This window comes from Sinocyclocheilus grahami, unplaced genomic scaffold (genome assembly GCF_001515645.1).
Source record: "Sinocyclocheilus grahami isolate Dianchi unplaced genomic scaffold, SAMN03320097.WGS_v1.1 scaffold590.1, whole genome shotgun sequence".
NCBI classification, from domain to species: domain Eukaryota; kingdom Metazoa; phylum Chordata; class Actinopteri; order Cypriniformes; family Cyprinidae; genus Sinocyclocheilus; species Sinocyclocheilus grahami.
In genome coordinates this window covers 204,661-219,214 of record NW_015505769.1, presented here as the reverse complement: position 1 = coordinate 219,214, position 14,554 = coordinate 204,661, and the positions used below count along the sequence as shown (strand labels likewise).

The following is a 14,554-nucleotide window of genomic DNA, read 5'->3' as shown; positions in this document are numbered from 1 at the left end:
AACTAAGTGACAGAGTGAAATGTCAGTCCTGAAACCAGATGGCTGATGGGAGAAAAGAGCACAAGGCCCAGCCTGACCTGTCGGACACAAACACGACGGCAATTACCCGCACGCATAGATCATATCCCACATCTCAGGAGGAAGTCAGCGGCCCCTTCAAGGGTCCGTCCAAACACAGGAGACTAATAGCTCTGCTGTTCTGACATTTTCTTAACCTTTAAAGTCATCAGCAAGAGCGCCATTCATCTTCCTTTGCAATGCTCCAAAAACAGACAAAACAGTGGGACGCCCCAGCAAAAAGAGTTATGCTAAACCAATTTCAGCAGGATTGAGACAAATGCAGACTAGGAAGGTGAACATGCGGTGAAGAGAAAGCACAAGAACGTTGGGTGTGCAGATACTACTCATTCAGAGCGATTTGCGGTACACTAATATTAGGGACCGTCCCCCTCCTGGGACAAAGTGAGGTTAAGTGCCTCAATCAAGAGCACTGTGATGATTGGAAACGCTACAGTTCATGGGTCACACAACCTGGGATCGAACTTACGACTTTTGGGACCAGCTATTTGGACGTCATGAATGCAGCGCTGTTTCTCCTTCCTTGTGAAAACAGATGCAGAGTTTTCCTGCCCTCGCTCATGAAATCACTCACACTAAGCTTACTGTTCCTATGCATGTAGGAAACTTTGTGTCACATTTGGAAGGGGGAAACAAATGGCCCCGTCCACGACTTTTTGACAGGTCACAGCCTGGAAGTATGATTCACATCTTATTTAAAAGAACAGTTCACCCAAAGTGAAAATTCTGTCATCGTTTACTCACCCTCATGTCGTCCAAGGTCCATATGACTTTCATTGAATGCTACAGGAGATGCTCCGAAGAACATCCATGCAATGAAAGCACACCGTGATCTGTCAAGCCCCACAAAGGACAAAAAACACCATAGAAGTATCACAAAAGTAGTTCAAATTTGACTTGAGCACGATATTTCACGTCTTCTGAAATAGATTTGTATATAAAATAGACTGAACTGTACATTTTTTACGTGGACAAAATGTTGCAAGATTTGACGTATAATAGACGTAAAATAGCAGCTTGGACAGTCCATAAAACATCTCCTGCTGTCAGGGTTATTATTGATAACTAAAACTATAAAAAACCGTTATGAAAAAAAAACATTGACTGAAATTTCTCATTTTAGTTTGAATTGATGTACTAAAATAATTGAAACTAAAACTGAAATAAAAAAATTATAAAATATATAATAAACAGTATATAATAAATATTATATATATATATATATATTATAAATAAAAATGAAAATAATTAAAACTAATTAAAACATACAACAAAATTATAAAAAATAACCTAACTAAAATTAAACAAAAATAAAATGTTTTATTAAAATATTTTTTTACATTTTATTAAAAATAAAACGACTTCAAAATATTACTAAAAACTGTATTAGTACCTCTGAAACTAAAATAACACTGCCTTATGTGTTCCACAAGAAGAAAGTCAATATTATGAGGATGAATGTTCATTTTAAGGTATTCATGTAAAACGGTGAACATTCTCATACAGCATGTTCATTGTGTAAGAAATCCTTTGTTAGAATCACCTTGACTTATTTTACATTGCTAGAAAACGTCATAACTCATCTGTGTGGCTTCACACATTAAAATCATCACACACCACGATGTCAAATTCGGAGTTGAAAGTGTGAATCTTGACCGCAGAGTTGTACGTTTCACTGCAATTCACACATTTCGAGTTAAACCTATAGCTCTACAACACTCACAGAGCAAAACATGCAAATATAATGCCAGAGTGTTTGCGCTGGTTGCCAGAAGGTGTTCTAGTGTGCTTATAATTTTGATCATTTGTATAAAATAACATGATAAAAAAAATACTAGTGTGCATTATCAAGCAGCATAACTGGAAATGAATGATACCAGAAGCCTCACACATTCAAGTTAAAAATGGCCACACCATACTTACATTTAAAATAGGGTGAATCTTGTTAATACAACCATACTTTCAACATGTTTATATTTATCTTTATAGTTATTGTTCTTGGTGTGAATGGGCCATAAGTCAGATGATTTCAAGTGTCCATCCGTTTGGGATGAGTTAAGCACTTCAGGGGTTTAGGAGGTTTGTTTAAACTTGGCCATTAATAATTACCCATAATGCTCCAAAACATATAAATGTAATAAAATATATTATAAATAGAAAAAAATTATATCTTCTCATTTATACCTTCCCACTTCTAAACAAGTGCCAGCATGTAGCAGTGTTATTTTAGTATTGAGATATTATTTGATTTTATTAATATTTTTCATTTTATTTTTCATTCTGTTTTCATTTTAATTTGAGTTAAAGTTTGTCATTTTTATTAGTTTTTTTAATGCTTGCCGCGACGGTGCTGACGGTGTTAAGCCGCAACACCGGTTACGTCACTTGCCCACCGCGGCACTGACCCCCACCATCGTTTAGATTTTTTTATAGTAATACAAATAATTTAGTTCAGTAAAAGAACAGACACTACAATTAAAAACTGAACGCGGCTGCTCAATGCAGCGTGCCGCACGACCGTCTCATCCCAGATCAGATTTAATTTCTCCGGTGAGGAGAGTGAGTCGAGCTGACTGACAAGAAGAGTGAGGCGAGACAGACAAGACGATCGCGGATGATTTAGTTTCGAACCGAGATGCAAAAGCGCCTGTTTGGCAATATTTTGGATTTGAAAAGCCTGTTGATTTCTGCCGTTTATCTAAGGTGATTTTGGACGTTTTTTTTAAACATTCGTTTCTTATTTAGTTGGTTCCACATTGTTTGCTGATTTTTACTATTATTTAAACTTTGTGTCATTTATTTATTTTATTTGACATCAAGGTGTATGCCGTGCCTCCAAGCTTTCTTACTCGTTTTGCTAATAAACGTTCTACGTTTCTTATATATTTGATTTTTATATTATACATGTTTATTTAGCCTATTTCCAGTTTTGTATACCTATTTAAACTTTATGTAAGTTATTTGTTATTTTATATTAGGCATAGCCTGCCCTGTAGCATGGTATATTTGTTTTGTTAATAAAAGTTCTATGTTTTATACATAGGCTAAAGCGAGTTTGACGTTGTATTGTTGTTGCACTCAAGTAATTGACGCCGACCTGCCGCTAATTCGAAAGTGAAAGTAAAATGCGCACGATGCTTTTAAGCTATTTAAAAGCCAAGTAAAGCGAGGAAAAGAGGGAACGCCCCTGCGGTGATACCGGTATTACCACACGTCGATTAACCGGTGCGAAAATTTCCTCACCGTCACAACCCTAATATATATATAGTTTTTTTTATTCGTTATTTCAGTTTTAGTTTTTGTTATTTTAGTACTTTAAGTTACACTAAATGAAAATAAGAAATGTCTTGGCAACTAGCTGAAATAAAATAAGTTCTTTATATTTGATATCAGTTAATACTAATTTCAAGTAGCCAAAATTTAACTTTAAAATCTTTAAAGCAGCTTTGAAAACAAATGTTTACAAAATACTTTACGGAAAACATATATAATTTATAATTAAAGATTTACATACATGCATTAGAAAAGTGCAAACAGCAAGCTGGTACCCCCAAATTGAATATGCTTATTTAAGTTTCCATTAGTAGAGGTTTGCCAAGCAGTGGAGTAAAAACCTCTGCACTAATCAGATGGATGGACAGATAGGAAAAACGCAAGCTATTGTGCCTTACACTCTCCTCTTAAAAAAGACCTGCTTGTTTAACTAACCCAGTCTGGAGGTGCACGGACCCCCCTTAAAACACAACACACCCCACCGCGGCCAGAGGCATCAATGACTCTCTTGTGCCTGACAGAGCACGTCACTGTGCGGCCGGGCCTTGGGAACAGCAATATTTGCTTTAATATTTCAAACATTTAGCTTGACCCATTTCACACAAGCTTGGCTGTGTTGTCCTCCAGCCCCTCTGGTCTCGCTGCAGAGCTTCTGTGCTTTACTACAATCAGCTTCCACACACGGCCCCTAACGCAGCTCCTCCAGCCCAGTTCATCCATTCATCATCCCAGCATGAGGCAGCCGATATGAAAAACCAGCAGTTCCTCATCACAGGTGTGAGTCTCCACTGAGTTTTCCCCCCCATCTATCTTTTCTCCACTTCCTGACCACAAGCAACACAGGCTGAAGTGAAGAACAGTGGTGCTATGTTTAGGATGACATGTTTTCAGTCTAACCTGAGGTTTAGTGCCTTTAGGTTTAGATTACTGTAAAAGGGTGCTAGGAGGAAACGCGAGAGAGGGCAGATTAGACTACGTATTCATTCTACATTACTATTTTCCATATTTTATAATGATAAAGTCATCCAAACCTGTCTGAATAGGAGTTGATCAAATTAAATTACAAATTAAATTTAAAAACTAAATGTCATCAAAGCAAAACATTCATTAACACATTGTTCAACTAATATTAAATTAACCCTGTAAAGCCTGACACATTAAATAAAAATCAGCAGAATAATGTAGACTGCTTACATAAAATGCATATCTTTTTTATATGTTTGCATGTTTCCATTATATGTGCATTATAAAATGCATATATTTGCATATTTTAGAAACTACAGAGCTATATGTATGTGTGTGTGTGTGTGTGTGTGTGTGTGTGTGTGTGTATATATATATATATATATATATATATATATATATATATATAATGCAAAGCAATACAATGATGATTGAGAGATGAAGCACATTTTAACATGGTTTTTCAAAAAAGTACATGGATAATCAAGTAAACATAAGTTGCTTCAGTCCAGTAAGTGTTCATCTTGAAATATTACTGACAACATAAAAGTTATTCTTATGTTTACTTTGTGAATGTTTAATGCACTCATTTATCCTTTCCACATTTTTAGAGCTCGACAGCTAATAAAAAGTCTTGCATTTTAAATTAAATCTTCCCAAACGCATTTCGTCTTGTTCTAGGCAGACATTGTCACTTGTTTGAAACATAAATCTCACTAAAAGGTGGAATTACTGCAATTATTTCCATTGTAATCAACAAAAAATGCCATTTCTAGGAGAAGCAAGGTCTAATTTGGCTCTATTTTCACTGACTTGATTAACCTGACCTCAAAGCAGCAGTGAACTTGACCTTTAGCAGCTTCAATTAAACCCAATCATGCACTAACTACTTAACATTAACTATAAAAAACACCTTCTAATGTTACACACACGCAACTGTTCAATGCAGAGAGAATTCTATTAAAACTCACAAATGTGGTCCAAATCATCCACTAAAAAAAAACTAAACTAAATTTTATTCATTCATATTCATTTTATTTTTGTAAACAAATTTCTATGGTGTCACAATTTATATTTGTCTACAAAACTGATTTCAAGAATGTAAGCATAAGTTTTTAAATCAAAATGTCTTTAAGATCATGAAAAACACAAATTCAGTCAGGTCTGTCCAAATGTAAGTGAGCTCCAGCTGTACTCAAATTTCTATGGAAAGCCATATGGGTCATAATTCGCACGCTTTCCACCGCCTTATCAATATTATTCCAAGCTAGGGTCCCCCAGTGAATTTTGTCCATTTTCACGACTTCACGATTATAAATATATTTTTCAATATATTGCAAGACTTACCATAACATTTCTTATTTATTTAACTGTTGTATAAAATAATTTCCAAATTTGCACTCATTCATGACTCGTGTGATAACTTTATGAGACAAAAGCTCATTCAGGGGCATTTTCCCCCTACATCTAGAATTGTAAGGGCTGTACTTGCCATCTTCGCGCTCTTGCAAACTGGATGCTCCGACTTGCCGGAGAGTCCTTGTAGCCATGAGAGGTGTGGCCATGTAGATGAGCAAATAAATCTGCATCTTAAGTGGCGTGTGGCGTTAACTTAACGTCGGTCGGCGTGTGGCGTTATTTTAACGCATGGTGGCGTCTGCCGTTAACTTATCGCCTAACGGCGCTTATTTAACGCCTGGCGGCGTTATGAAAACGGCGTTTTAATATCGATACGGCGGTGGAAAGCGTGCGAATTATGACCCATATGGCTTTCCATAAATTTCTTGATAATTGCACATCTAGCTGAACAATTTAATGAATAATACGTTCTGATTGCCCTGATCACATCTTTTATTCCATTTTGAGTCCATGCATAATCTCTATTATATTATTTACCAGGGCATTCATGCATATGCATATGAAGGAGGCATATTAATTACCTTTATAAGCTTTAATGTAGAGTAAAACAACATTGAAAAAATGATCATGTCCACAGCAAAAATTCTACTGCCTTTTTATTTTAGTAAAATGTTCTTATTTTCCTTAAAGCAAGACAAATTCACTACAATTTTAAAATGTATTAAAACATCTTTTAAGAGAATGTATCTTGATTACTTTATAAAAAATGTTTCTTGAGTGATATTTCAGCTATTCTCCATACAATAAAAGGGAAATGTTACCAGGACTGTCATGCTCCAACCATGGCAAAAAATTAATAAAAAGCCAAGACAGTATCATAAAAGACTATTTTCCTATATAAGTCTTCAGAAGTCTTTCTATAGCTGTGTGTGAGGAAAAGAGAGAACATTGAGCTGTTTCTGAGTAGAAATTAGCATATAGCCCCAAAAGTATGTGTGGAAAATATCACCAACCCAATGTTTCCCTGTGCTTCTGATAAAACAGCTTCCCCAGACATGCTCTTTGGGAACCCTGAGCAAAGCTTTCAAACACTGGGCATTTTTCATTAATGCCTGGAGAACTTCACATTTATCAAATGTATGACTGTAGGACACATGCAAGATGCTGAAACTTCATGCTACGAGAGATGAGCACAGCACTACAGGCCCATGTATCTTCAAAATGACATATTTAGTCAGAATTAAAACATGAAGATATATGTTACACCATTTCTGGATGCATGTGGCCCGTTTCTAAAAAAAACTAGACACTCTCATTATAATCAACATATTCTACATTATCTACACTGCATGCTCTTGATGTGATGATATCCCCAATCAGAATTTCTATTTTTGAAGTCTATTTTTCCCCATTAATCTGAAATAAAACAATTTTAGTTCCAAATTTGACATCCAACTGTTACACCAGAGAAAGATTGTAATGTTTTTGGTCTCTGGAATTTTCATTTAAACATCATTCACAATTATTTAAAGACTGCAATCTGATTCATTTCAGAGTGAAACATGCACCTGAGCGAGATAAAGACATTACAAACCCATTTTTACAACTTTTTTTTCTTCAGAATAATTACCAATGATTACTTCTCAACATGATCAGGAATGTGCATAAAAAGATACAGTAAATTTAGTTTTTAATCTGACTTGCAATAAATTTTAACATACATTACCATCACGTACCAAAAGGATGCAATAAATTGATTAAATGTGACAGTAAAGACATTTATAATGTTATAAAATATTTCCATTTCTAATAAATGCCGTTCTTTTGAACTTTCTATTCATCAGAAAATCTTGAAACAAAAATGTATCTCGGTTTCCACAAAAGTATGAAAGTTTTCAACTTTGATAACCAGTAATGTTTCCTGAAAATCAAATCAGCATATTATTATGATTTCTGAAGGATCATGTGACACTGAAGACTGGAGCAATGATGCTGAAAATCCAGCTTTGATCACAGGAATAAATTACTTTTTAAAATATATTAAAATAGAAAACAGTTCTTTTCAAATGTAATAATATTTCAGAATATTACTGTTTTTACATGTATAATTGATCAAATAAATGGAGCCTTGGTGAGCAGAAGACACTTCTTTCAAAATTCTTACTGACCCCAAACTTTTGAACTGAAAATGTTAACAAATATATAAGAGCAAACATCCACTTCAAGGAAAGACTCCAAGCTTCTCCTTCAGTAAAAGTTGTGCGTCTTGTGTCATAATATAAGGGTGTCTAGGACAGCTAATGGACCAGGGGCTGTTGAATGATGATTTAAATCAAGACACTGAGTTCGAATGGCTCTCTGAAAGAACCTTGAGGGTTACAAACACTTTTCCACCGTGTCCTTGTCCAACTCTGCAAGGTTTGCGTTTCTCAAATTGCACACGGTCTCCACTCTAGTGACTTACCGATGCTAGATATGAGAGAAACAGAGAGCGAGGGCTGACAGAATGGGGTTGAAGGGTCATGTCGAGGAGACTAATTGAGCCGACAGAGGGAAGTCACTACTTTGGTACCACATTTCAATGGTGACCTGTCAGAATCGCTGAGACTCTACAGGGGCCATAGAGTCACTTTCTGACAGCACCAAATCTTTTTGTGTAAACTTTTACATTTAATGGTTCTTATAGACAAAAACTTAGTTTCATGAGTTGTTCGGTTAAAGGAACAGTTCACCCAAAAATGTATTCACCCTCAGGCCATCCAAGATTTAGATGAGTTTGTTTCCTCATCAGAAAAGATTTGGAGAAATGTAGCATTGCATCACTAGCTCACCAATGGATCCTCTGCAGTGAATGGGTGCCGTCAGAATGAGAGTCCAAACAGCTGATAAAAACATCAGAGTAATCCACAAGTCATTTTACAATTTTAAACAACACTTCAAACAGTTACTAATCCTTCATCTATAATTCTCCAGTGAAAAGGTCATCTGGTCTGAATCAGGAGAGAAATATGCACAGATCAAGCACCATTTACAAATTACAAGACAGACCTAAACAGCTCGAAACAAATATGTGGGTGGATTTTGATGTGAGAGACAACAGGGGATGGACTAATTCACTGGAGGAACTGAAGTGTTATTATGGATTATGGACTCATATTCTGGCCAAAAGCGACTGTTTTAAGTTAAAACGGCTTCATGATAGATTTGTTTCTTACAAAAACACAGCTTTTCACTTCAGAAGATGTTAACTGATGGACTGGAGTGGTGTGGATTACTTGTGGATTACTGCAATGTTTTTATCAGCTGTTTGGACTCGCATTCTGACGGCACCCATTCACTGCAGAGCATCCATTGCTGAGCGAGTGATATAACGCTACATTTCTAGAATGCTAAATTAAAATTAAAATAAAATGCTAAACTAAAAATCTGTTCTAACGAACAAACAAACTCATCTACATCTTGAATGAGTAAACTTGAGGCAAGTAAAGTTTAATTTTTGGGTGAACTATTGCTTAGTACTAGCAACTACCTAAAACTTTCCAACAACCACCAAGAAGTGCACTAGCAGCTTATGATTACACAATACTAATTTTACTACCTATTTTACTTCCATTATCTAACATATTGAATCAGGATATTCAATGAGAAAAATGTATAGGAATTTTTTCCATCAGAAATCGAAATTTATTGGAATATATATGCATTGATAAATCATTCACAAAAAGACCAGGAACATGTCTTAAGAAATCCCGATTCGATTTGATTTCGATTCGCAAGCTCTCGATTCGATTCTTGATTTTTTATTTTTACATTCAGTGAATATAGTTTTAATACAAATGCTGTTGGTATTTCTAAAAAAAATGAACAGTAAACATCAGTTAACAAATGGTGAATTAATAAAAAGAAATTAAGAACCACATGCCTGTATTTTAAACCTATAGTTTTTTTTGTATAGGGTCCTTTTTTAAACAACAATAGGGCTCTATAAAATGTTCTTAATTTTTCTGGTAATCAGATGAAGGCATAAAACATTAATTTAATTTATCCTAATCAAATGAAAATTAAACCCTTTTATTTTTTGGCAAACAAAGTGCTGCACAACAGAGGTTTACTGTTAAAATTAAAAAGAAAACAGATGTGATTATTCTTTTAAAAATAAAGATTTATTAATATTTATTAGCAGTAGTAGACTTAAGTAGTCTTAAGACTGCTAAATAGTAATATAGTCTGACCGTAGAACGTTAAACTAAACGTTTATTTTGACGGGTTGCCATGAAGAACTTCCAGTTGCTGTGTATGTGATATGACGGTAGTTTTCTCAAATGAAACAGTAAATGCTAATGAAGTGACTCTCAGAGCAGCTGGAGATGACATTCGTGTTCATATCATCATAAAGTGAGACGGCAGAAGCTGAAAACACCACGAGTGTCATCCGCGCTTTAGTATGTGTGTAGTAAACAAAACAGTGCGCCGCACCATCCGCCATGATAAGCGCATTGCGCTATATTGATTTATAGTATTACAATAGCACTTCACCTGAGCATTGTGAATCACGCGTATGGCCATGATAAGCGCTGAATGAATGACAGGATTTCTGTTGTAACATCACGCAAGGTAAATAAGGGTGACATCTAGTGGAGAAGACTAATGATAAGATTCACCTTAATCAGATCTTGTTTTAAATGTGTGCTGAAATAAATCCCGGAAAAGATCGATTCGCGGCTTTTGAGAATCTATATCAAATCGACGTCATTTAAAAAAATTAGCAATAATCATGCTGTCTAATCAGCATCTTGATATGCCACACCTGTGAGGTGGATGGATTATCTCGGCAAAGGAGAAGTGCTCACCAACACAGATTTAGACAGATTTGTGAACAATATTTGAGAGAAATAGGTCTTTTTTGTACATAGAAAAAGTCTTAGATCTTTGAGTTCAGCTCATGAAAAATGGGGGCAAAAACAAAAGTGTCGCGTTTATAATTTTGTTCAGTGTATTTTGCTATCTATATCTTGAAAGATAAATATATTGAGTAAAATGACTCGCTATCGCCCTCTACTGGCCTGCGCTTACATTACTATTTACACCACAACAATTACATTTCCAATCAATCAGTGTTATTCATTGTAAAGTGAATAAACAGCCTTAAAACAGACATGGCCAATGGAAACAAATTTTTCAAAACCACGCAAAAAATATTACACATCATGCTGAATAATCTACTGATAACAACTTTCTGTCAAACTCACTTACGACCGCAAGCTACCTCAACACGCAGTTCTGCTTGTAAACATGGCTATATTTTGCACGCTTGCTGTGAGGAAACCCACAGGGATGCTCTTACCTCTCCGGTCAGGTGGATCCAGCAGTAATTTCGGGGTTATGGGGTGTTCAGAAGACTGCTGAGCTCTGTGAAGGCATCTGAGCTCGCGCAGACAGCACCGCCTCACACCGGGACGGACCCTACAACTGCTCATGAATATTAATTAGGTCGAGATGCTATTGCTCCGCTACATGCCTATCAGGAAGGTTTGCTTATGAATATTAATAACCTTGTGCTGACGTCGCTTCGTAGCCGTATGGCTACGGTTTGGCTCATTACATGAAGTAACAAACAATTAAAACTAATACATTCGCCTCTGGGACATGAAATGAGGGCACTAATCCAACACAGATCTTTACAAACAACAATCATTCACTGATAAATGACTACTTTATTTATTAACTAATATTTATTTTGACGACTTTTTGATTAAAGTTTCTTGATTTTTTCATAATTGTATCAAATCTCAAGCCTGCGCTTCACTGACACTGTTGTCTCGTTACTAATCAACACTAATCAAAGTGCCTAAACACTCCTATAATTTTATACTTAAATGTTCATATGAATAATGCCCATTGACAAGCAATATCAATGCTAAATTAAAAAAATGTTACCATTCAGTGATGAAAAAATAAACATGCTTTGACAAAGAATGAGCTGGTTCAAAGATCATGTGAGGTTGGATAATGTGGTATTTGGCAAAGGAACTGAGGTATTGGGGTTCAAACATTATTACAGGAAATTTGTCAACTGGAAAGCCATCAAGGCCCTTTTTGCCATCTAATCAGATGTTTTTAAAGGATTACTCGAACAAAAAATCTGTGTGATATTCTCAAAGGCAGTAAGTGCTTCTGAGGGATATGTACAGATATGTTCATAGTTCTCATGTTATGCATGCTCTCTCTCAGACCTGCCAATCAACAGAGAAATGTCATTGATTAGAAAAATGATACATTTGAATTTGCACATAAGACTGTGAGATATTGCAATATGACTGACCGATTTACTCTCCATGAGATCTGAGAAAATGGAAATTAGAAATCAGCAACCGTCCATCACAATAAGTACAGGCACTTATGTCAGTTTGAAATGAGAAGTATTGAGCTGTCAGTCACATTATATGCTGCCACATGTGTATTGAAGCTCACCATTCATTTCTAAAATCTTTGAATGATGAAGTTTACTGAAATGCCTGGAAATCACATGCTGGTATGAAAATAAACTCACTGGAGTCCTAAACGCCCCCTCTGAGCCTTCAGTATTAAAAACAGATCTCTATAAGAACAGTCAATCAATGGATGCTCGACAGCCAGAGCTTGTCTTTACATTATTAACTAATTCATCACAGATCTAAAGCATCTTTGTTATCTGATTGATTATCTCTGTTGGTTTTGTGAGCTTGTATAAAACTCAGCTGTGTCAGCATGAGTGTGTGTGTGTGTGTGAGTGTGTGTGCGTGTGTGGACACAAAGAAACAGAAAGACAGAGACGTTCACTTCATCTATTTACACATCTAAAGAAGCATCTAACATCAAAACCATGTCCGGGTCGTATTTCACCCCAAAATCAAAAGAAAGAAACATTTTTTGTATAAAATATTTATATAAAGTAAGTGAAGGCTATTTTTTTTACAATTAAAGTTATAGTTAATCCAAAATAAACAATTTGCTGAATTTACTCACTCTAGGCTATCCAAGATCCAAGATAGTTTTTTTCATCAGAACTGATTTGGAGAAATGTAGCATCACTTGCTCACCAGTGGATGCTCTGCAGTGAATGGGTGCCGTCATAAGAGTCCAAACAGCTGATAAAACCATCACAGTAATCCACAAGTAATCCACACCACTCCAGTCCATCAGTTAACATCTTGTGAAGTGAAAAGTTTGTGTTTCTAAGAAACAAATCCATCATTACTGTTAGACATTATATAACTTCAAACCGCTACTTCTGGCTAAAATAGTCTATAATCCTAAGTAACACTTCCTCCAGTGAAAAAGTCATCTCATATGAATCAGGAGAGAAATATGCACAAATCAAGCACCATTTACGCATTTATTACAAACATGCAGCTTTTTACCTTTTACCTTATTTGATGGACTGGAGTGGTGTGGATTATTTGTGGATTATTTTGATGCGTTTATCAATTTGGATTCTCATTCTGACGGCATCCATTCACTGAAGAGGATCCATTGATGAGCAAGTGATGGATTGATACATTTCTACAAATCTGTTCTGACAAGTGATGGAATGATGCATTTCTCCAAAACTGTTCAAAACATCTCATATAAATTTGTGGGGTTGCTGTCAGGAAAATAATATGTGACCCTGGAGCACAAAAGCAGTGTTAAGTCGCTGGGGTATATTTGTAGCAATAGCCAAAAAAACATTGTATATGGGTCAAAATTATCGATTTTTCTTTTATGCCAAAAATCATTAGGATATTAAGTAAAGATCATGTTCCATGAAGATATTTGTAAATTTCATTTAAATTTCCAAATATATCAAAACTTAATTTTTGATTAGTAATGTGCATTGCTAAGAACTTCATTTGGACAACTTTAAAGGCGATTTTCTCAATATTTCGATTTTTTTGCACCCTCAGATTCCAGATTTTCAAATAGTTGTAACTCGGCCAAATATTGTCCTATCCTAACAAACCATACATCAATGGAAAGATTATTTATCCAGCTTTCAGACGATGTATTTCAAAAAAATTTAGCGTTATGACTGGTTTTGTGGTCCAGGGTCACATATAACAAAGCAAAAAGCAAAATTCTTGATGTTAACTTTCGTGATGCATGTTTTTTGATCTTTTGATTTTGAAGTGAAACTGCACTTTCATAGTTATCTTCTCTATTGTTTCTTCCTCAGTTCAACTGATTATGTAACATGTAATAAATGTTTTCATCTAATAACCTGATTCTGGAATATAAAAAGTATTAAGCACATGTTTACTGTTGGACAACCTTGGTTTTAATGCCATGCATTTATGCAACATGTTTACTATATGCTATATGTTTAGATGTCAAGTGGTGACCCAACACAATACCAAATCCTCAACTCATATTTAATGTTTTCTAGGTTGTATTTTCTTTTACCATGAAAGGTTTCGTTTTCAGATTTTGGACATTTGCCCATTTGACTTCTGCCTGTTTGGACAACGTCTACCAAATGACAATGAAGTTTAATTGGGGAGTATTTTCTAACTGTGCATGATTATATGGTTAGTTATATTATTTGCATTTTGCAAGACCCACCAGTTGAGAATCACTGATGTAGTCAAAGGAGATCTAAGCGCTTTCACACATACTAGGCACAGATATTCTCTGATGGATGATTATTATAGGACGTCCGTCTCTATACCTACACACAGCACTGATGCCCTTCTATTTTCAGAGTCGCAGTGATTATAGCCTCTTTAATCAGAGCTGACAGCAAGAGCCAAAGAGAGATGTCGTATTGGAATACTGCATGGATGGATTGGAGCCAGAGTGTGTTTATGAGTGAGGCATGTAGGAGTGTGTGTGTGTGTGTGTGTGTGTGTGTGTGTGTGTGTGT

The 14,554-nt window shown here is 35.5% G+C and overlaps 1 protein-coding gene across 1 annotated transcript in view; it reads right to left on the bottom strand.

Annotated features, from left to right (window-relative positions):
- Positions 1–11,093, bottom strand: part of LOC107557129 (semaphorin-5B-like) — a 68,321-nt gene extending 57,228 nt beyond the window's left edge. Inside the window, exon 1 of the mRNA XM_016240458.1 lies at positions 11,018–11,093. The gene's annotated coding sequence lies outside the window, so the exon portion shown is untranslated. The remainder of the gene's footprint in view (positions 1–11,017) is intronic.
- Between the last annotated feature and the right edge of the window lie 3,461 nt (positions 11,094–14,554).